Here is a 21,341-nt window from a genome sequence, read left to right as displayed (position 1 = left end):
TCCATCAGCATGGCCAAGCCAACCGGCACACCCAGCCCTGCACCTGAGGATGCCTCCTTCCTCATCCCTCCTGCCCCCACAACCCACCCCCACCCAGGAAACCCCCATGCCCATTTCTGTCACCATGAACCTATTTGCATTTGACAGAATTTCTTACAAGTAGAATCACACAGGATGCATCAATTTTTGACTGGCTTCTTTTACTCAGAATAATTTTGAGTTCCCTCCATGTTATTGCACTTTCAGTAACAGTTCTTTTTTTTATTTAATCTCTGAGTAATGTTCCCTTGAATGGATGTGCCACATTTTCCCTGCCTCCCGTTGATAACCTTTGAGCTGTTTCCAGTTTGGAGACATTCCTAATAAAACTTCTATGAAAGTTCAAATAGTTTTCATATTTTATGTACTTTCTTTTTTCTTGGGTAAATACTTAGTAGTATAGTAGCCAGATAGTATGGTAGGTGCATTTTTAACTTTTTAAGAAATTGCCAAAGTGTTTTTCAAAGTCACACGGTCTCACCTTCCCACCCGCAGTGCGTGAGGGTTCCAGCTGCTCGAATTCTCCCCAAGACGTGGCTCCTCAGTCCTTCCGTTTTAGACCTGCCGACCGGAGCACAGGGGTAAGTCAGCGTGATTTTAACTTACGTTTCTCAGCTGCTGATATTGAGCATCTTTTTGTGTTTTCTTGCCATTTGCACGTCCTCTTTAGTGAACCATCCGAATCTCTTACCCACTGTCACGGTGGACAATTCGTTTTCTTACCGTTGGGTTTTCAGTCCTGTCTACGTGCCGGGTACATGTCCTTTACCAGGACTGTGGCTACACGTACTTTCCCCCCGTCTGTGGCTTGCCTTTCTGTTACCTTAATCGGGTCTTTCAAAGCACATATTCTTTCTTGTGATGAAGTCCAATTTATCATTTTTCTTCTTCTGTGGATCATGCTTTTGATGTCTTATATAGAAAATATTTGCCCAAACCAAAGGACACAGGATTATCTCCTATATTTTCTTCTTCTATAGTTTTACATTTAGGTCTATGATTCATTTTAAGTTAAATTTTGCATGTGGCAAATTTTTCTTTGCAATTATACCCATTTTTGTTCTATAGATTTTGGAACTCTGTTATTAGGTGCATATGCATTTAGAATTCTTATGTCCTCTGGATGAATTAGCACTTTATTATTACAAAATACACTCCTTTATGCTTGGTTATAGTCTCTGCTCTGACATCCACTCTTGGTGTTAATACCACACGGTCACTCTCACTCTGTTTGGGTTTGTGTTAGTGTGGTATGTCTGGTTCCACTGTCTGGGTTTAACCTATCTGTGTTCTTGTAGGTAGCATACGCTGTAGTCCCCTCATCCACGGTTTCTCTTCCCACAGTTTTAGTTACCTACAGTCAACTGTGGTCCAAAAATATTACATGGAAAATTCCAGAAATAAAAAATTCATAACTTTTAAATTTTGTGTCATTCTGAGGAGTGTGATGAAATCTCGTGCTGTCCCGCTCCACCCACCGAGGGCGTGAATCGCTCATGCTGTGTACGCTGCCTGCCTGCTGGTCACTTAGTGCCATCTCAGTTATCAGATCAAGAAAAGATAATATATATGGTTCGGTACTATCTGCAGTTTCCGGTATCCACTGGGGGTCTTGGAATGTATCCCCCCTGGATAAGGGAGGACTACTCTTTTTAGATTTTGATTTTTTTTCAAAATCCAATCTGACAATCTGACTTTTATTTGGGACATTTGAACCATTTATGTTGAATGTGACAATTGGTAAGGCTGAGTTTGAGAGTGTCTCGCTTTTGTTTTCTACTTGCCCCGTATGTTCTTTGTTCCCTTTTCCCTGTTTTTTTCTTTCCTAATGAATATGTATTATGAGTCCATTGTATCTTCTATTTTTGATTGTTAGCTATAACCCTTTGCTTTGCTATTATAGTGGCTGTTTGAGGGTTTATATTTGTGTCTCTGCCTGTGACCGTGCAGTTCAAGTGATACTGGAGAGACTCACATGCAACGCAAGAACCTTACGATAGTATCTGCTTCCGTTTCTACCTTCTTGGCTTTGATTCCATACATCTTGCTTCTACGTATGTTATAAACTTCCAGCACAGTAGTCTTAATTTGGCTTTAAGCCATCGGTTACTTTTTAAAGAGATTTAAATTAAAAGAATAAAATAGCTTTGTATTTATCCACATAGTTACCATTTCCGGGACTCTTATGTAAATCTATATTTCCATCTGGTGCTTTTTTTCCTGCCTAAAGAACTTCCGTAAATGTTTCTCGTCGCATGGCTTTGTTGGTGGTAACTATCTTTCAGCGTTTGTACATCCGACAAAGTCTTTGAAAAATATTTTCATTGGTGAGGAATTCTAGGTTGACAGGTCTCTCCTTTTTTCGGTATTTTAAAAATCTTGCCCCCCTGTCTCAGCTCGCATTGTTCCCAGTGAGAAATCTGCCGTTATTCTTTCATTTCTTCCTTGCACTTTGTGTCCTTTTTCTCTGGCTGCTTTTAAGATTTATAATTTGTCACTGATTTTAAGTAATTTTATTATGATATGACTTGGCAATTTTCTTTGTTTCTTGTGCTTGCAATTTGTTGAGTTTCTTGGATCGATGAGTTGACAGTTTTTAACAAATTGGAAAATTAGTAACTGCAGTTTTTTAAAGTATGTTTCTGTCCCTACCGCCTTTCCAGGGTTCCAATTACAACCTTAATAGGTTGAGTTCGGACCGTGGCTCTATTCACTTTTTCTGCCTTTTTTTTTTCTGTGTTTCATTTTGGATAATTTCTACTGCTACTTACTCAAATTCACAAATGCAGTAACTAACTCAATTAGACACTGATGTCATTGGTTAATTGCTGTCCAAGCGCAGTGTCCCATGCAGGGCAGTGTCCCTACCACTGTCCCACCCAGCTCGTTGTTACCCCAGACGCTGTGATTTCCACCCCTGTCTAGTCTGACTTGGGCCTTGCTCATTCTGCACGTCCCTACTTAGCATGCTCAAGGCTTTGTCTAGCTTCTTGAAGACAAAAAATAGGGTTATAATAACTATTTTAATAGCCATGTCTACCGATTATATCACATATAATTTCTGGGTCAATTTTTATTTTTTTTTCCTCATTTGGGGCCATTATGCCTGCTTCTTCATACGGATGGTAATTTTTTATTGAATACCAGATATTGTACTTTTAGTTTGTTGGATGTTGTATACTTTTCTATTCCTACAAATATTTTTGCTGTTTGGTGAGCTACTTGGAAACAGTTTGATGCTTTCAGTTCTTGATTTTAAGATTGGTCAGGCAGCCGCAGTAGCAGAGTTCCTTCTGGGGTGGATTTTGCCCAACTACCGAGGTGAACACTACCAGCACTGCACCCGGTGCCCCATGCGTCGTGTGCTCCTCTCCGGCTGGTCAGGACAGGCGCTGCTAACCACCTCTGTGCGCTCTGGGATCGTTTCGCCTTTCCTTTCGGGGTTTCTCTGTTCTCAGGAGATTTCCTCACACGTGTGCACTGAGTATCAGCTACAGACTCGGGGTGTGGGGTGCCCCGGAAGTCTCCGGAGCTTTCTCTCTCCACAGCTCTCCTCTCCAGCAGTCTGCCTGGTGGCCTCTGGCAGCCCTGATGTCCCCAGATTCCAGCCCTGTCTCCTCAGCCCGGGGACTCCCAGGGCTCCGCCAGGGCCACCCCTCCCTTCACCACTGCCGGAAGCTCCTTCTGGACAATGGTCTAGGAGGCTGCAGGGCTCTCCTGGTGCATGTTGTACCCTCAGGATCACCGACGTTTGTTGCCAACGACAAACATCTTGGAATCTGACCTGCAGTGCATGTTGTCCAGTTTTGCATGGTTTGTGGATGAAGGTTAAATACGGTTAAATAATCGCTCTGTCTCAGTTAGATGCAGAAGTGTCTGAAGTCTCTTCTGCATCTCAGCCTTTCCCCAGTGACAGCGGTCATGAGAACGTAAGACGTGAAAGTATCGTGATGTTTGTCAGCGTGAAAGCACATGGACGTATTTAACATGTTTAGTGGCTGGATTTTAGCGTTCATCCCAAACTCTTTTGGGTAAACTTTTACCTCCGAGAGGTGGGACCATTGGTTCAGGGGTGAGTATATCCCTGCTGACCTGGTTTCAGGCACGGGCCCCTGTGTGCTGGGTCATCACGTGCCGCTCGTCAAGGAGCAAGGACTCTGGGGTCCCGGGGGCAGTTAGTGGGGGTCTGTCATGCTGCCCCTCCGGAGCCGGGAACCGTGTTCATCTGACTTATCGCTCTCCTGGTCTGAAGCGGCAGAGACCCAAACAAAACTGAAATCCGTTGCTAAGCCCCGCAAACACCTAGCGACGCCCCTCGGGCTCCCAGGCCCAGGTCCTGCCTGTGAGGCCCTGTGACCCCGCAGCCCCAGCCCTGAGGACCCCGCGGCGACCCGCGCTCTGCACAGAGGCACAGAACCAACCGGACAGCACGGAGCGAGAGGGCGGCTGCTCCCCCAGCCTGGAGACCCCGCACACAGCTCGGGTGCTTTGACTCACGACGCACATACAAATTCCTTACACGGTTAAGATTATATATCAATCTTTTACAAATTTAATATGTATTTCATGTATACATACATATATGAAGTATACATGTGTTTACACCTATTTATATTTATAACTATATTTTATGTATATATACATTCATATATGTAATTTGACACCAAAATAATTACAGAAAAACTGTTCCATGTGACAGAATGACAAAGGAAGAAGACAAACTTGTGTTAACACCCAGGTCACCTCCAGAGGGGACGCCAGGTCGGGTTGGCCAGCCTGGCCGGCATCGCCAGGGCAAAGCCACATGCCCAGGCCCCGCCCCCAGTCACCTACTCACCGAGCACAGACGCTCCGTGTGGGCCACGTGCTTTGTGCGTGTTGACTGGATTAATCCTCAAGAGCCGTCTAGCAGGCAGGCGTCATCATATCGTTTCTGCTTTACAGATGAGGACACCAAGTCCCTGAGAACTGGGGTCCCTCGTCCAGTCCCGGAGCCGGTGAGTGACGGAGCCTGGACGTCCAGCCCCGAACCCGCCCCCCTGCACCCTTTCCTGCCACTTGTTCCCTGAGTGAACTCCCCCAGCGTCCTGTCCTCGTCTGCAAAACGGGAAGATGCAGCCTCGGGCTGCCCTGACAGGCACCAATGACACACTCCTTTGGGACGAGGGACTGGGAACACGGTGTCCCGTCTTTAGACCCAAAGTCAACGGGAAGAAACCACTAAGCAGAGAAAGAGGAGTTTCCACCGTCCCCGGGGGAGGAAATGCTCCTACTCGCTCGCTCTGTGGACTCAGCGCTGTTTGCTGACCGAGCCGTTTTGGGGACTGTCAGGGGCTCATGTGATCGGTGAGTTTTACATAAAAATCTGTCGGGTGGATAAGTTTTGAGAATTGTATTCAAGAAATAGAGGCCGGGTGGCAGAACACGAACAGCCTTTGGTTCAGCTCAGTGAACACCTATCCCCGGGCTGTGTTGTGGGAGACAAAACAGTCGGGGCCATCGCCCCCTCTAGGCACTAGTCTAGAAAGTTCCTCCCTGATGGAGGTTTTAAATTTTAATGTTGTGGTTTCAGAGATGTTTGCATAACTAAAGGAGAGTTCATGATTTCTCACCAAGGGACATGTTCTTGAAGAAAATGTGTACAAATCATGTTTATTAATCTGGGGGAGGATTTAAAAGCAAATAGAACCACTTCACCATCCCAGCACCAAAAAAGAAAACACGTTTCTGTCGTTTATCATTCCAGGATTGTGCGCAGGTGTGAGTGTAAAGAGATCATTCTAACACACGCGGCAGCTTTTCTCACAAGTACAGGTCATGGGTACAAACTGTGTTCCTCGCATCCCGTGTTGGCCAAGCTACCGAGGCAACAGCGAGGACGGCCCCACCGGGCAGCTCTGCTCACACCTGGGCTCACGTTGGCTCCACACGTTTCCGTGCTGGGGCCCAGACTCACCGGGCTTTCTCACCTCCCAGCAGGTCACCGGGGCACGGGCCAGGCCACACCACGCCAGCACAGTTACGGAGTCTTCCTGAGTCACATCTGCTCACCGCCATGTTGGCATGACCGAGCCCAACATCCCTGGGCGGGGACAGGCACTTGTGGCTGCCACACGGCAGGAGGAGGGTGGGACACTAACTCACCCTCTGTGGGTCTGACAACATACGGGGACTGTCCTTCCATGGCAACAAAAACATAGCTGTGTCGTCTTTCTTAGTGGCTGCAAGTACCGATGTTACTGATACATTGTAATTTGTCTAATTCATCCTTTGTGCCCAGGCCTTTAGGTTGCTTTTAATGCTTTGGAGTCACGGTCAGCAGCGCCGAGTTGGGCGCCCTGTGTGAGGTCACTCTGCACCACGTGGGACAACGCGGAGCAGGACCTTCTTCCTCCGCGGCAGCTCAGTGCACGGGGTCTGCAGGCCCGCGGGGTCTCTGACAAGCTCTCGGGGACAGAGCAGGAGCTGTCCTTCCTGGTCCTGGCCTCCTGCCCCCTGCCCGGTGCACAGAGCCACCTGAGACCTGCTGGGTGAGGACAACACTGGTCTCGCACACCGGTTGGGAATTCTCTGCGACCGCCCAGCCGAGTGACTGTTTCCTCAGGGGAAGCAACCATCCCTGTCCCCTCTGTGTGGGATTCTGGCAAAGATCAAAGGGACCAGGAGTGGTGAAATTCCTGGAAGGAAGACTGGGATTGCTGCAAGCAGAACCTGGGTGAGGCCGACCCTCCAGTCCCGGGTGTGCCCTGGCCCCCCAGTCCTGGGTGTACCCTGACCCTCCATGCGTGCTCACCTCCAGCAGGGGCACACAAAGCAAGGCCAAAAAGAACCTACAAGTGTCCTAAATGCTGGGCCTAGATGCCGTGGTCCAGTCCCACAATCATTATTGCTTTTCTGTTTCCTGACCTGGAAAAAAATGCGTCTCGGCGTCCGGATGCTCTTGCGGGAGACAGGCGGCAACGGCTGCACCTGTCCTGTCTGCACACAGGCGTCCTCAGGTGAGCAAACGGTGTTTGAGGACCGTATTTTGTTATTAGGGAAGAATTCATGATATGTAAAAGATGCATCAATTTTTATAAAATAGAAATAAATATAAAAATACGTTTAAATATTTTAAGTTGAATATAGCCGTAGAGCTAAACGTCCCGCGTGAGCAGAATTGCGTGTGCGTGAAGGTGTGCACAGCCACCTCCGTGTTCAGACGCAGGACCGTGGCCTTGGCAAGGCAGCCGTGGGAAGACTCCCGCTGGGAGGGCCCTGAGCACTCGGGAGGTCACACGCTCGCCACGGTGGCCTTTCCCCGGGCTGTGGGGGGACAGGACTCTCACCTCCCTCTTCTGATCAACCATCTTCTCTGTTTCATTACCAGGTGTGTATTTCATACTATATTTAGCTACAGTCACAACAACTCTACTTGGAAGTGTGTTTGGAAAAAAAATCAAAGGACATTCATTATGCATGAGCTTAGAAAGATTCGGCACACTCCTAAAATCAATAAAATACACCTCTTCTTTCCATCTTAGGAATTCTGCCAGCACTTCCTCCTCTGCAGAAAAAATCAGAACCCCAAGTTGTAGCGGAAGAGGGTTGAATTCCTCGTTTCACCTGGAGTCCACAGCCAGCTGGCCGCTCTCTGTGGCCCGGCGGTAGCCCTGATCCGAAAGTGGTCCTGTCCCAGGTGAGCCCTGAGGTCTCTGGCAGGACACTGCCGGGGACGTGACCGGGCAAACACAGCGAGGGGGGTGGAGAGGGCATTTCCTACGTGCCCCTGCTGGTGAGAAGGAACCTTCATTTTAACTCGGCTATTTTTCCCTCTGCCCCGATTACCTGCCAGTACACCCTCTACCCTACAGGACATTACTTTTAGGTGGGTTTTCCCTTCGATCCGTTTGGTATTTTGTTGTTGCTAAAATAACATAAAGTAACGAATGTGCTCCCAACCTTTGTGGGCCGGTGGTTCAGTCCTCCAAACCGTGTTGCCGTGACCCTGGCGCAGTTGGACCCCGCAGTTAGTGCATAAGCACCTCTGCAACTCACCGATTCTCAAAGGAGCCCTGTCCTCGCGGTGGCTGCCAGCAGGACGGGACGTTGGCGGGTGTCCGGGGGGCCCAGACGGCTGCTGGTGAAGTCCTAGGGTGCCTAAGGTCCCAGACTGGCTGTTCTAGCCGCCCCCCAACCCCCTTCCCCTTCTTCTTTAAATAGGGGACAAGCCCACACTCTTCTTTTTGTCGTGGCTTAGCCCGGGGGCTGCAGGCTCTGCAGAGCCCAGACGTCCCACTAGCGCAAGAAGACAAACAGCGGCTGGGGGGGACGTGACTTTGATCACAGACAGGACCAACCTGAGGCCCCCTCTGCTTCCAGAGGAAACTCCTGGGATGTCCCTCGAGGGGACAAATAACTGCCGTTTGCTATTCTGTTGCAAACACTAACTATATTGGAATTCCTAAGTGAATATCAATGTCAGTCATTCGTATTAGAAATCAGAGAGGATTTTAATTCCTCTTGTACCTTTTGTTAAGATCCGCAGTGCTGACCAGCGTGGACGGGCCTGAGCTTCCCAACCGTGTGGCGGTGACAGGGCTCAGCCACGTCCCCGACCCCGGGGGGCCGACAGGGACAAACTTTTCCTCCAGGTCTGTTTTCTCACTCTCCTGTGGGAACATTTGGCTACTTTCCACTTTGTAATTGTTTATCCTTATTGACACTTAAACTAATTCACCTTACAAGTGTGAAATATTCTACTGTCAAGTAAGTCCCTGTTGGTTTATACGGTCACATTGAGTTTCTTCCACTGGCATATTGATCTTTCATTATTGGTCTATCTTAGAAGTTCCCATAATGTCTTTGTGGCTAATAAAGGGCTTCCTGATCACCCTTAATTAGCTTTATTACTTGTCATTGAAAATTTAAGATAATTATTTAAATGTTGTTTTATGTAAGGATTAATTCAAGGAAAAGATCGATAAATCGCACCCTGGTGGCCCTCGGAAGAATGAGAAACAAGAAGGCATCCGGGCACCTATGGGCTGTCCCTCCAGGGCCCTGAGACCCCCTGGGGCCCGCTCCTCCTGCCCCTCCCTGAGCTCTGGGCTCAGGGGTGCAAAGCCCAGCTGAGCGGCTCCCAGGGCGGGGCCTGCATCCGGTAACTTCCAAGAAGGCTGCGACAAGGGCTAAACAACTGCCCTGGGCCAGCGGCTGTAAGGGAGGCAGCAACCACGTCACTGTTGCCTGGAAACAGAAGCACGGGTGGGGGAAGGGGACAGGGCTTCCGGGTCCCTCTGAGCCCAGAGCCGGACAGTCACCCCCTTGAGCCACAGAGCCAGCCCCTCCCTCATTGTCTGGGCTTCAGCGCCTTCCCCCAGGCAGTGCTGCTCCCCCCAGGGCCCCTCCTCCCCCTTCCACCATCCCTGCCCCTCCCCCAGGCCTGCAGAGACCACCGGGCTTCTGGTGTGCACCTCAGATGCACGAAGCCCCCAGCCAGGCCCACCATGCAGCTCCTCACACCGAACCTGACTGCTGAAAGATCCGGGCCCAGGGGCCGCTCCCAGCACCCCTCCAGGGGCGTGTTCCCTCTGGGCCAGTGGGTACTCAGGGCAGGATGGTGGAAGGTCACGCAAGGTGCTATCAGACTGCTAAGCTGACGTATGTTCTGGAAACCTGGATTCCTTGACACTGCCAGGGACCCCAAAGGCTCCCTCCTCGGTGCTCAGACGGGACCCTGCTCCCCCGTCCCAGCCCAGACACTGGGATTTTGTTTCTTGATTTGCAGGATCACCCGCTGGGGACGCCCCGAGATCCTTCCAGGCAGGACACGTGTGCACCTCATCCGTAAAGACTGGCTTCTGAGAAAAGATCAACCAATACTCGTATGAATGAATGAAGGAATGAACTACGTTGCTCCAACGTGTGGTCCTGCGACTCAGAGCCTGCTGTCACCAAGCTGACACCCCTGCCAGCCCCGGGCCAAGGACGCTTCTCCAGTGTGAGGCCCGGCAGGGCGTCCGTCAAGAACAAAGCTCAGACCTGGCCTCGCCTCCTTTTTGTTTATAGACATTTGCATTTTGATCACTTAAGCCTCAAGGAGACAGGAAAGAGAGCACTCCAAGGCCCCCCATCTCCTAATTCATTTGCATCGGCAAATCTGCATATAAATGGCGAAGCCGCCGGCGAGGGCTCTCTCTCCCCGACATCCTGAGAGTCTCCTTCCCATCCCTCTTGCTGCGGATACCAATTTGCACTTGGCTGTCACCAGATCAGACCCAGGAATGAGCCGCCAGCTGCCGCCGCAGGGAGGGCCCAGACTGCCTGTGTGCTCGGCCCGGACCCCGCTGGTGGGGGGAGGACGGCAGGCAGCACCCCCGGTGTGGCGGTGGGTGTGCTGGGACGCGCCCCTGGGCACTTGCCTGGGTTCCAGGCAGGCGGCTGGGGCGTCTCCCAGGCAACACATGGGTCCCCATGCACCAGGGGCTCTTTCCAGATGAGGCTCTGAATTTGCAACTTAGCAGAAGGTGGGTTCTCTGCCGTTTTTATGGGGGTACTTATCACATTTTCACAGACAACATAAGCATAATTTTAAGTATCAAACATCTTTAATGTCTTTATTCCTCAGGAAGTGACAGTAAAGGCTCCTCTATTAATGGGCCGTTTACTGTAAGGAGGAGATAAAGTGTCTATTCTTCCCGGGTTGTCCAGTAGTGCGGTTTGCGGCCTGGGCAGGTGCATCAATCTCGGCCCAGTTCTTCCTTTGGAGCCAATTTAGAGTCCCGGCTCCTCCAGCGAGGTCCTCAAACTGAGCTTAATTCAAATTCCAGGCCGGGCGCGGTGGCTCATGCCTGTGATCCTAGCACTCTGGGAGGCCGAGGCGGGAGGATCGCTCGAGGTCAGGAGTTCGAGACCAGCCTGAGCAAGAGCGAGACCCTGTCTCTACTAAAAATAGAAAGAAATGATCCAGACAGCTAAAATTATATATATATAGAAAAAAAAATTAGCCGGGCATGGTGGCACATGCCTGTAGTCCCAGCTACTCGGGAGGCTGAGGCAGGAGGATCGCTTGAGCCCAGAGTTTGAGGTTGCTGTGAGCTAGGCTGACGCCACGGCACTCACTCTAGCCCGGGCAACAGAGGGAGACTCTGTCTCAAAAAAAAAAAATTGCAGCTTTGAAAACAAGGTCCGTTTCTCACTGTTTCCTGATTGTTATGTGGGCGCTTTGTGTTTCCAAATCCTGAAAGCCGCCTTTGCAAAGCCTCCCTGAGAAGGCAGTTTCGTGGTGACAGGGTTCTAGAAGGACCCACCAGAGTGGCCTGGAACAGAGTATCCAGAAATCGCCCACAGACAGGGGAGGGGGAACTAAGTTTCCTGGTCGAAGCTGTTCCGGGTGCCAGTGGAGCTTCCGGGTTCCCGGGACACCTCTTTCCCCTCTGAAGGCCTCCCGCCCGCAGGTAAACTGCCTGTTTATTGGCAAAACATCTATTACGTGGACGTAGCATATTTTAATTTAGATGTTGCTTCTAAAAAATAAATGCACAAAGAGCACTGTCGGTGGAAAAGAACCCAAACTCCGTAAAATAATTTAAAGAGGTTTATTCTGAGCCGAATATGTGTAACCATGGCCCAGAGAGTGGTCCCGCCGTGGGTGGGCTACGGTTTGGTTTTGCACATTTCGAGGAGACGGGAATTACACATGCTGGTTTGGCCCAACGAGGCAGGATGTCTTCTACAGGCATGACAGGTTACAGGTGGGTTTAAGATCCTTTGATTTGTGATTGGTTAAAGAAATGAAGCTTTGTCTAAAGGCTGGGAATGTTTAAGTTAAGGAAGTGTGCTAATCAGAGACAAGCCACCGGACATGTACTGGACACACACCCAGACCCCCGTGATCTGTTAAGTGAACGGCTGACGTGCAGCTGTGGGTCAAGCTCTATCTTGCACGGCCTTAGCCTGTTATGAGTCACAGAGGATTTCTCCAAGAAGGGAGGGGGACGACTGAGGCATGTCTGACCTCCCTCATGGCCAGCATCTCAGCTTTAAGGTACTTTTAGGGTCTCCTTGGCCAAGAGGGGTCCATTTAGTCAGCTGGGGGCTTAAGATTTTATTTTAGTTCACAGCACAGACCTCATTCCAAAGGATACGCTAAGAGAATAGACTCAGAGATTCAAACTACCTTCCACTCGTGATAGCGGATGAAAAAGAAAAGTATCCGTGGCTTTGGTGGCTGGTGTCTTCAGGGACAGAGACCGTTGCCAGAGCCATGGTTCACCGGATAACCTGGGGTTCCTCGCCACCTCCTTGCATTCACTGGCTCCAACAAAGGCTGAGTTGTTAACATTTCTTGGGTTCCTAGACAACATTTCTCAGCAGTGAGATGTTGGGGCTGAGATTATGGTCTGTGTAAGGGAACTCTGGTCCCACGGCACGGGCTGGGCTTAGAGACAATCAGATTACCCGGCAGAAACGGAGGAGGCTGCCCACGCCAGAGGCTCGTCCCGGTGCTCAGACGGCGTGAGCCAGAGAAACACCGCCTGAAACTCAGCGGCAGGGAGAATGTTAAGCGCTGACCTTGAGCACTGACTGTGGACTTGGCACGGTTCTCTGGGCTAATCCTCACGTCTGCTGTGGGCTGGGCCTGGGGAGGCTGAGGCCCTGCTCACGGTGCCTGGAACGGAAAATCGCAGGCCTGGGAACAGGACCGACGGAAGTTCAGACCAGCTCCGCCTTCCACCAGTTCTGTCTTTGGGCAAACTATTCTCTTCCACCTCTGTGGCTGAGGATGGCCACACCCCCTCCACCCTTCCTCCCTGGCCCAGAGACGCCTGGGACGCAGCAGGTGCTCAGTGGGCCCCTCACGTGCTGGGTGTGCACAACGGTGACCACATAGCTCCAGGCAAGGACTCTGTGTCGGGCTTCGCAAAAGGACGAGTTGGTGAATGGACATGCACTGGTGGCCCCTGGTGGCTGACGCCTTCCACATCCTTGGGTTCCTGCTGGGCACCTGGGGGTGGCAGCCTCAGTGGCACCTCCACCTGTGTCCTTGGCCTGTCCCAGGCCGTTCCTCCCACCCCGGGGCACCTGCGCGGCTGGGGTGGCACAAAGCGCCTGGGCAGGGCCCATCGTCTAACTCGCGCTACGTTTCCTTCTGTGGCTTCGGGGCGAGGGGGCGCTGCTGGGCGGCTCTTCTGTTTTGCTTTTCTGTTTGTCCACCTCGTTTGTTCCCTCTGTCGCATTTGTCCAAGCTCTGTATAGATACTGGAAGGTGCCAAAGCTGGCGGCATCCTGGTCCCTGTGCCGGCTGGGAAGAAATGCACCTCCCCCGAGACGGGAGCCGGGCACCCTGTGCTCAGTCAGCCACCCAAGGCTCTGACCCCCGCCGGGGCCGAGACCGCGAGTGGGCACCTCGCCAGGGCGTGCAGGTGTCTCAGCGGCAGTGCGTGGCCTTGCTGGAGCGGGCACCGGGCACCATCCTCCAGCTGGGCCCGGCGGCACCAGGCGAGGAGCTGCTGAGCGAATGAGGACGGGGAGGAGCCGCGAAGCCCCCAGAGCGGGAAGGAAGGCGGGAGAGGGAGGGTTAGTCTGTGCTCATAAATGCTGCGCGTGAAGCAGCCGGGAAGACAATCTAATTCCAATCTCTTCCCACCACCGTGTCTCCTGCTCGCCCAAGAGCTCAGAGCAGCTGCTGGGGAAACTCCGGCACGGGCCCCTGGACGGGCTCCAGGTTTAATTAAAACAAAGGCACCATTGTCAGGTTGTGTTTATCAGAAAATATCAGGATCATTTGTAACTACAGAATCTTTTTTGCAAGTTGACATTTATTTTAAAATTCGAAACGGATCATGTTTAAATGAAAGGTAGTATACGGTATTGTCTCGGCTCTAAAACATTTCCAGAGAGTTTCTCTGGGAATAGCTCTCAGAGAATATTACTCCCCCATTTCTTCTGTCTACATGCCGCTCTTTCTCCTTCCATGCAGAGAATTTTGTTTCACTTTTGTTTTCGGTTTTAGAACATTTTCTTAAGAGTCAGTTTTTATCCTTCCAGTCCTGTGATTTTCAACACGTCCCTCACTGAGCCGTGAAGTGCGGCTCCCTGCACAGCCGCCCGGGCCGAGCTGCCCTGTTGGGAAATGGGCCGAGGACAGCGGGCCGGTCCCGGGAGTGTTTTCCTCCCGATGGCCCAGCTCGGGGTGACGCCGGAAGCCAGCACTTTCCCTGCTCCAGGAGAAGACCTCCTCTGAAACCTGCTTCTGTCCTTGCGGATGGTTTTCAGTGTCACAGAAAACAGTGACAGAAAGGTGACGGCAACAAGGTGGCCCCAGGAGCCACTACGCACCCCTGAGTGCAGCCCCCCCGATCCCGTCCCCACCTCTGGCCCAGCCAAGAGAGGGGAGGAAGGGCAGAGCCGCCCACCCAGCCAGAGCTGCCACGTGCTGGCCCTGGGCACTGTCACCTGGACCCATGAGGGTGCCCGGGCCATGCTGCCCAGGCCACGCTGCCCAGAGGCTGACTTCCCTTTTAGAAAACAAAGAACAGAAACCTTTCTGGAAAGCGTGAAAGGACAGAGACGGCCCACTTACCCTCACACCTAGAGGAGCAAATAAAGCACCATTTGCAGCACAGTGAAAGTTGTGCCTTCTCACCCCACATCCCGCCGTGTCCACGGCGACCGTGTCTCTGCAGCTTCTGTGCTCCTCCCCGTACCTCCCTCTCCTGGGCCGATTCCCAGCGCTCGGAATCTCGGGGCTCGAGTGCAGGGTGCGAGTGCCGGCGGGAAGGTGTCATTGCTGCTCAGTCACTTTTAGTCTCGTAAGACATGCTCTTCCCCCGTGGCCGTTGTTTCTTGTGAGATGTTACTTTCCTTTTTTAAATACATACTTTTGGTTTTTTTGTTTTTTTTTTTTTTGAGACAGAGTCTCACTTTGTTGCCCAGGCTAGAGTGAGTGCCGTGGCGTCAGCCTAGCTCACAGCAACCTCAAACTCCTGGGCTCAAGTGATCCTCCTGCCTCAGCCTCCCGAGTAGCTGGGACTACAGGCATGTGCCACCATGCCCGGCTAATTTTTTTTGCTATACATATTTTTAGTTGGCCAGATAATTTCTTTCTATTTTTAGTAGAGACGGGGTCTCACTCAGGCTGGTCTCGAACTCCTGACCTCGAGCGATCCTCCCGCCTCGGCCTCCCAGAGTGCTAGGATTACAGGCGTGAGCCACCGCACCCAGCCTCATACTTTTCTTTGAAGTGTTCCTGAAACTCATATTCTGTGTTGCCCTTGATTATTTTATCAAAATGATACTGTGATTTTTGTTGCCAGAAGGAGGAAGAAGGAAGCTCAGCTGAAACGGGGAGGATGAGAGTCGGCCCCGCGAGGACAGCGCCCCGGCTCCTGCACACCATCCTGGGGGACCCTGCTCCACCCTCCGCCACGTGCTGGGACTGCGTCCCGGCCGGGGCAGCTTGGGTGGCGCTGGGGGCGCAGGCGTGAGGGGGAAGGAAGGTGGAGAGGACCCACGGGCAGAGCAGACCCGTGAGCCCAGGCCGGAGCGAGGCCGCAAGGCCGGAGCTGCGCCCGAGGGTCAGGAGCGGGGGTGACACAGCCAGAACGCAGGCGCGTGGGAGCTGTGTGCACAGCCCTCCCGCCAGAGAACGAGGACAGGCAGCAGGGCTGGGGTCTCCTTTCTGGCAAGAGGGAGGCGAGAGGGTCCCTCACCCCCCAGGGCCTAGCCGCCCGCCTTTGGCCACCCACGCTGCCCACAGGACTCCGTGGCAACGCTCCACCCTCCAGGCTGGGGTTGCCCGCCAGCCTGAGACCCACAGGGGCCGCTCCCTCGGCACAGCCCGACTTCGTGGAGGGCACCGGAAGTCTCGGGTGTTTTCAGAGCAGATGGCAGCAGAGATGTCCCCGACACGCAGCTCCGGCCCCGGTGCCCCAGGGAAGGAAGGAAGGTGTGTGCCTTTCCCTCACGGAGCAGGGACAGACCAGGATCCAACGTCCCCACTGCAGGTCTGAGTCCAACAGCACGTAGGGTATTTCTGAGCAGCAAGAGGACACAGCAGGGACCCTCGGGAAGGCTTCCTCGCTCATGAATTCTGCGTGGCTGGAGGGAGATGTTGGGCCAGATGAACTCGGAGACCACCCAGCCCCTGGAGACAAACCTGTCCTCCCAGTCTGCTGAGCAGCGGCACCGGCCCTTCCTGTGGGAAACTGGGAGGTCGTTGTGCGCAGCCCCCAGAGCTCACCCGATCAAAGAGGACTTGGAGAGCCTCGCTCTCCTCATTCAGAAATCGCTGCTCCGTGAGTCCGTAGGCCGGGAAATATGCGCTGCATTTAGAGATCAGTGAAAGTCAGACAGGATCTGCCGTGGGGCTCAGGGACTTGCTCACCAGGACTCCGTGGCCACAAACACCGTGGGCCCCACGTGGGGGACCGTGGGCACTTTGTGCTGTTCTGTGAGAGACACCGGCCGTGCTTTCGTGCAGGCAATTGCTTCTGAAAAAAGCTCGCTGACTAGATAAAAGCTGTGGGTCTATCTCTTTGATGCTCTTTGAGATCTAATTTAAAACTCAGCCGCATGTTCATCCATGTCGGCAAGTGCTGGGCCACTCTCTTTTGCTCTAGGAAATGGAAATCCTTCACATTTCGTCCTGTTTATTGCTGGTGATTGTATTAGTCAGTCCAGGCTGCCACAAAAACACCACGGACTGGGGCTTAAGCAACAAAGTGTGTTTCTCCCGGTCCTGGAGGCTGCAAAGTCCAAGCCCAGGGCGCTGGCAGGTGCAGGCTCTGTCCCAGCCCCTTCCCTTGGCTTGTAGGTATGTCCCTCCCGCTGGGTGCTCAGGGGCCCCTCCTGCATGTGCTCAAGAGAGGGAACGTCTAACCCTGACCGCCTCCCCAATGCCCCCTGCAGACACTGTCACATGAGTTTCAGTGGGACACGTTTACCCACGACAGTGATGGCGGCCGTTATGTTTTGTTTTGTTTTGTTTTGTTTTTCCTATGAGAAGATAGAATTCTCTGGCAGCCTAGGAGGGCAGGAAACGGATCTGCCTTGTTTATCTCCCACTTGATATATACCTGGCCCTGGAATAGCACCTGGTGTATAGCAAGTGCTCAGCAAGTGTTGTGAAGGAAAATCAGTGAGTGCATGGATGGATGGATGGATGGATGGATGGACAGGTGGGGGGATGGGTGGGTGGGTAGATAGGTGTGTGTGTAGGGGGTGGATAGTTAGGTGGGGGGGGGTGTGGGTGGATGGGTGGATGGGTGGGTAGATAAGTGGGTGGGTAGATGGGTGGGTGGATAGATAGATGTGTGGGTGAGTGGATGGGTGGATGGGTAGATGGGTAGGTGTGTAGGTGGGTAGATAGGTGTGTGTGGGGGTGGATGGGTGGGTGGATAGGTAGGTGTCTAGGTGGGTAGATAAGTGTGTAGGTGGGTAGATGGGTAGATGGGTGGGTAGATGGACGGGTGAGTGGATGGATGGATGGGTGGATGGATAGATAGGTGTGTGGGCGGGTGGATGGATATATAGGTGGGTGGATGGATGGATGGGTAGATGAGTGAGTGTGTGGGTAGATAGGTGTGTGGGTGGGTGGATGGATATATAGGTGGGTGGATGGATGGATGGGTAGATGAGTGGGTGTGTGGGTAGATAGGTGTGTGGGTGGGTGGATGGATACATAGGTGGATGGATGGATGGATGGGTGGATGGGTGGGTAGATGAGTGGGTGGATGGGTGGATGGATGAGTGTATAGGTGGGTGTGTGGATCTTGGATGAATGAATGAATGAAAGTTCTCCTCTCCATTGTAATGTGAAATATGAGTCTTTGGCCTAATGACCAGGCAGGCCTTGACAGCCTTTCTAAATTTTCTCCTTTCTTCACCCAAGAACTTGGAGCATGACTGTGGATTTGGTATTTCCCCTAAAAATCATGTTTGTGCACATTGGGGCCTCTCTCCAGGCCGCGGGCTCCTGCCTGCTGTCGGGGAGCGAGTGGGCCGTCCTTCAAGACGCCCTTCCCTGTGCGGCTTCAGCAGCAGCCAGAGCTCCTGCGTGCGCCATGCTGACGCCAGTGGGCTTTCCACACCGGGTCAGAGTGCGTCCACCCTCCGCCTGGCAGACCCGTCCCCAAGGCCTGGTGCACGGGGGCCGCTGTTTCCTGAGCTCACTGAGCAGCCCAGTGCATGTCTCCACCTGACTTTGGGAGCAGCAAGAGGCTGCCTGACCCAGCTGACCCGCATTACAGACGGGCCTGGAAATGCCTCCTGGAGGCGTCGTGACCAGCAGCCTCCAAGGGGGCCCTGGCGGCCTGAGCCCTGCTGGAGGACCCTGCGGGTTTGTGAGCTTATCCGGAAGACACTCAAGGGCCATGAAGTCCCACGCTCTGCCATCCCACCACTGCAGGGAGGCAATTGCAGGTGGAGGTCACACTTCTGTCGTCCCCTGTGGATTCCCACCCCCGCCTGCCAGCACAAAGCAGCCGCAGGGCCCCGAGGCTCCCCTGTGTGGGTCACAGCACCGTCCCGCTAAGCTTAATTTAGAATCTTCCTCGCTGGGCCAGCACTGTCTTCAGTGAAGTCCCTCATGCTCCTGGGGTGACTCTAACCTCGTCCTTCGAGAGGCCTCGTTGGCTGGAGAGAGGAAGAGAGAGGCCGATGCGCACGCTCGGCTGTGGGGGAGCGAGGCCCCTGCCCCGGGGAAGGCGCTGTCTCCGGAATCCTGTTCTTGCCGAGCTGTCAGAAGAGCGAGCGGCAAATCGGAACCCAGCGCTTCAGGCCTCGTCCCAGAAGACTCTCACTTCTCGCCAACCTCGCTGCCAGAGCACGTCCCACGGCATCCCTCACCTTCCCTGGGCAGGGGACGTGATTCCACCATGTGCCGGGAGACACAGCGCCAGGGCTGGGGGCCGCACAGATGCCCGCCCCAGGCCTCCCCCGCGTGGTGACGGTGGCAAGGGCTGAGTCCTGGTCCCGCCACACGGCATCCTCGCGCTTGGAGCACGCACCTCCCCCCTACGCCCCTTCCCAGATGAATGCGTGTGCACAGGGCGTGCAGAGGACCCCAGCCCTGCTGCCTGTCCTTGTTCCCTGGCGGGAGGGCTGTGTGCAGCTCCCACGCGCCTGTGTTCCGGCTGTGTCACCCCGCCACGGCTGAGGACAGCATGCTGGTTCCGTCTCTGCTGTCTGTGCGCTGCGCATTCTGAGAACCGGCTTCTCCTAGGCAGAGGCATCGGCCCGGCCAAGGGTCCCCCTTTCTGTGGCTGCCTCTTGCCTCCTCAGCTCTCCAAGCTGAGCACCACGGAGCTGCCCGTGATGTCACGCCTGTGCCTCGGTGGGGCTTCTCCACCAACTGAGCTGAGCCCCCAGGCCAGCAGCCAATCAGCTTTTAAACAGCAACTGCTTCTAAATATTTTAGAATATTGCAAGAGCATCTGAGCCAGCGGGCGAGAGGGAGCGTGGAAGGAGTGGAGAGGGTGACGCTTCTGCCCCCAGCTCAGGCCGGCCGCAGCACCCGTTGGCATTTAGCGCGTGCCAGGAAAGTGCTCCCTGGACGCCCGAACTGCCACTCCGGCTGCTGCCAGCGCAGCCTGGTTAAGGAAGCACAGGCGTCTCCCTCCGCGTCCCTGTGTTTACGCCTTTCCCCTTTAAGGTATCCCGCAAGTGGCTCCAATGTTTATAAATATGCAAGGCTTTTCTCGTTCCTTGACGTTTCACTATGGACGCAAAAGCAATTATTTTACACAATAAATTGAGGCAGTAGGACAGGATCGAGAAGGACCGGCCACTCTCCTTTCTGTCCCTGTCTAGGAGACAGGAGTGGGGAGGTGGGTTTGGGCACAGCTGGGGGCAGGTTCCCGCAGGCTGTGGCCAGGGGCGCCAGGGGAGGAGTAGAGCCGGTGTCCCCAGCCCAGGGGACACTGGCCAGCCACAGGGTCGCCAGCGGAAACAGAGATCAACCTGTTTCATGTGTTAGTGAGCTTTAGAGAGGCACATTGACATATCAGCTCACACATTTCACATCATTTTTATGATTTCTGATAAAAATGCAGTTATTGCAGTTTTTTAAAAAAAACTCTTCACCTGAAAGAGGTGGTTTATTTTTTCTTTTTTTCTTAAAGGGAAAGAAGACCGTGTCTATAGCTATAGTCATGGATAGAACATTGGAGAAAAAAATCAAGAAACCTGGTGAGACCTGGAAACCAGCCAACCTGTGCCACGCTGTGCCAACTCTCACACAGACCCAAGGAGAAGAGGGGGCGGAATAGTGGAACTCTGAAAAGTATCTCAAGAAATTTAAAATATTGACAATACCCTCCTCATGCCCATTTTCAAAAGCAAGTTCTTGCTGCTGTTTGAAACAATGTGTGTTACGGACGCTGTAACTGCCGGACAAGTCAAGCTGGCTTTTATCTGTGGACAAAATGTCAAGTTACCTCCTAGGTATAACAGACCCAAAACCACAAGGCACGTAGCCCAGTAGAAAAAGCTTTGACCTCCAACAACACCCAGAACTAGCGATTCCTCCCCTGGGAACCCAGAAAACTGGGACATGACGGAACCTGAACCCCAGACCCTCTCAGAAGCCAGGGGTCCGTTGGCCAGGAGCACCCACGACTAAAACCCACCTCCACGTGCCCACCTCGCTGTACCTGGCCAAACTGAAGCCTCAGTCAGACCTGCCAAGCCGAGTTCCCGAGTCCTGCCCCTTGCCCTCTGACTCCCGAGCAGCTGCCCCGGCCCCAGATCGGCGAGACAGACGCGAGCCTGTCTCCCCTCTCTGTGCCAACTAGCCTCGAAATAAAGCCTCTCTTTCTCATCGTACTGGCCTCTGTGCACATCGGGCAGAGAGCCCATTTGCTCGGAAACAATACTGTAAGGAAACTGTGCTTTTGGAAAACCACAATTGTTATACTCTACAAAAAACCAGTCCTGGAGGTGAATATACTAACGTGGGCCACAAAGAATAAAAACTGTATATTTTAATGAGAGTGGGTAGGAGGCAGCTCATGTGCTGCACAGTCATGGGGTGACATATTATTCTCATAACAAGCCCACAATTTTGGAATGTTCCTATTGTTTTCATGCATCCAGAAATACACTCTCCTTCGCTGCCTGGGACTCTAGCTCATCGCGGGGCACTTGCAGTCACGGCCACCCTGAGTTGTGCGTGAGGTCCCCAGACCCAGTGGCCACCGTCCACTCATCCAGACTCCGCTCTGTCCCGCTGCGGCTCTGGGCCAGCCCTGGTCTGCAGAGCTCCCTGCTAAACAGAGACACTAAGTCGCCAAAACGCAGCAACGGACTTCCAAGAATCC

General features: G+C 53.0%; 1 long non-coding RNA gene across 1 annotated transcript; it reads left to right on the top strand.

Annotated features, from left to right (window-relative positions):
* The first annotated feature begins 6,847 nt into the window (after positions 1–6,847).
* On the top strand, positions 6,848–10,903 carry LOC123650005. The gene is made up of 3 exons (XR_006739207.1): positions 6,848–7,037; positions 7,563–7,717; positions 9,809–10,903. It is a non-coding gene; the product is annotated as an uncharacterized LOC123650005 (long non-coding RNA).
* The last annotated feature ends 10,438 nt before the right edge of the window (positions 10,904–21,341 follow it).

The sequence above is a fragment of the Lemur catta genome, chromosome 14 (genome assembly GCF_020740605.2).
Source record: "Lemur catta isolate mLemCat1 chromosome 14, mLemCat1.pri, whole genome shotgun sequence".
Lineage (NCBI taxonomy): Eukaryota > Metazoa > Chordata > Mammalia > Primates > Lemuridae > Lemur > Lemur catta.
The sequence above is the reverse complement of the archived record's forward strand: the minus strand, read 5'-3'. Positions and strand labels throughout refer to the sequence as shown.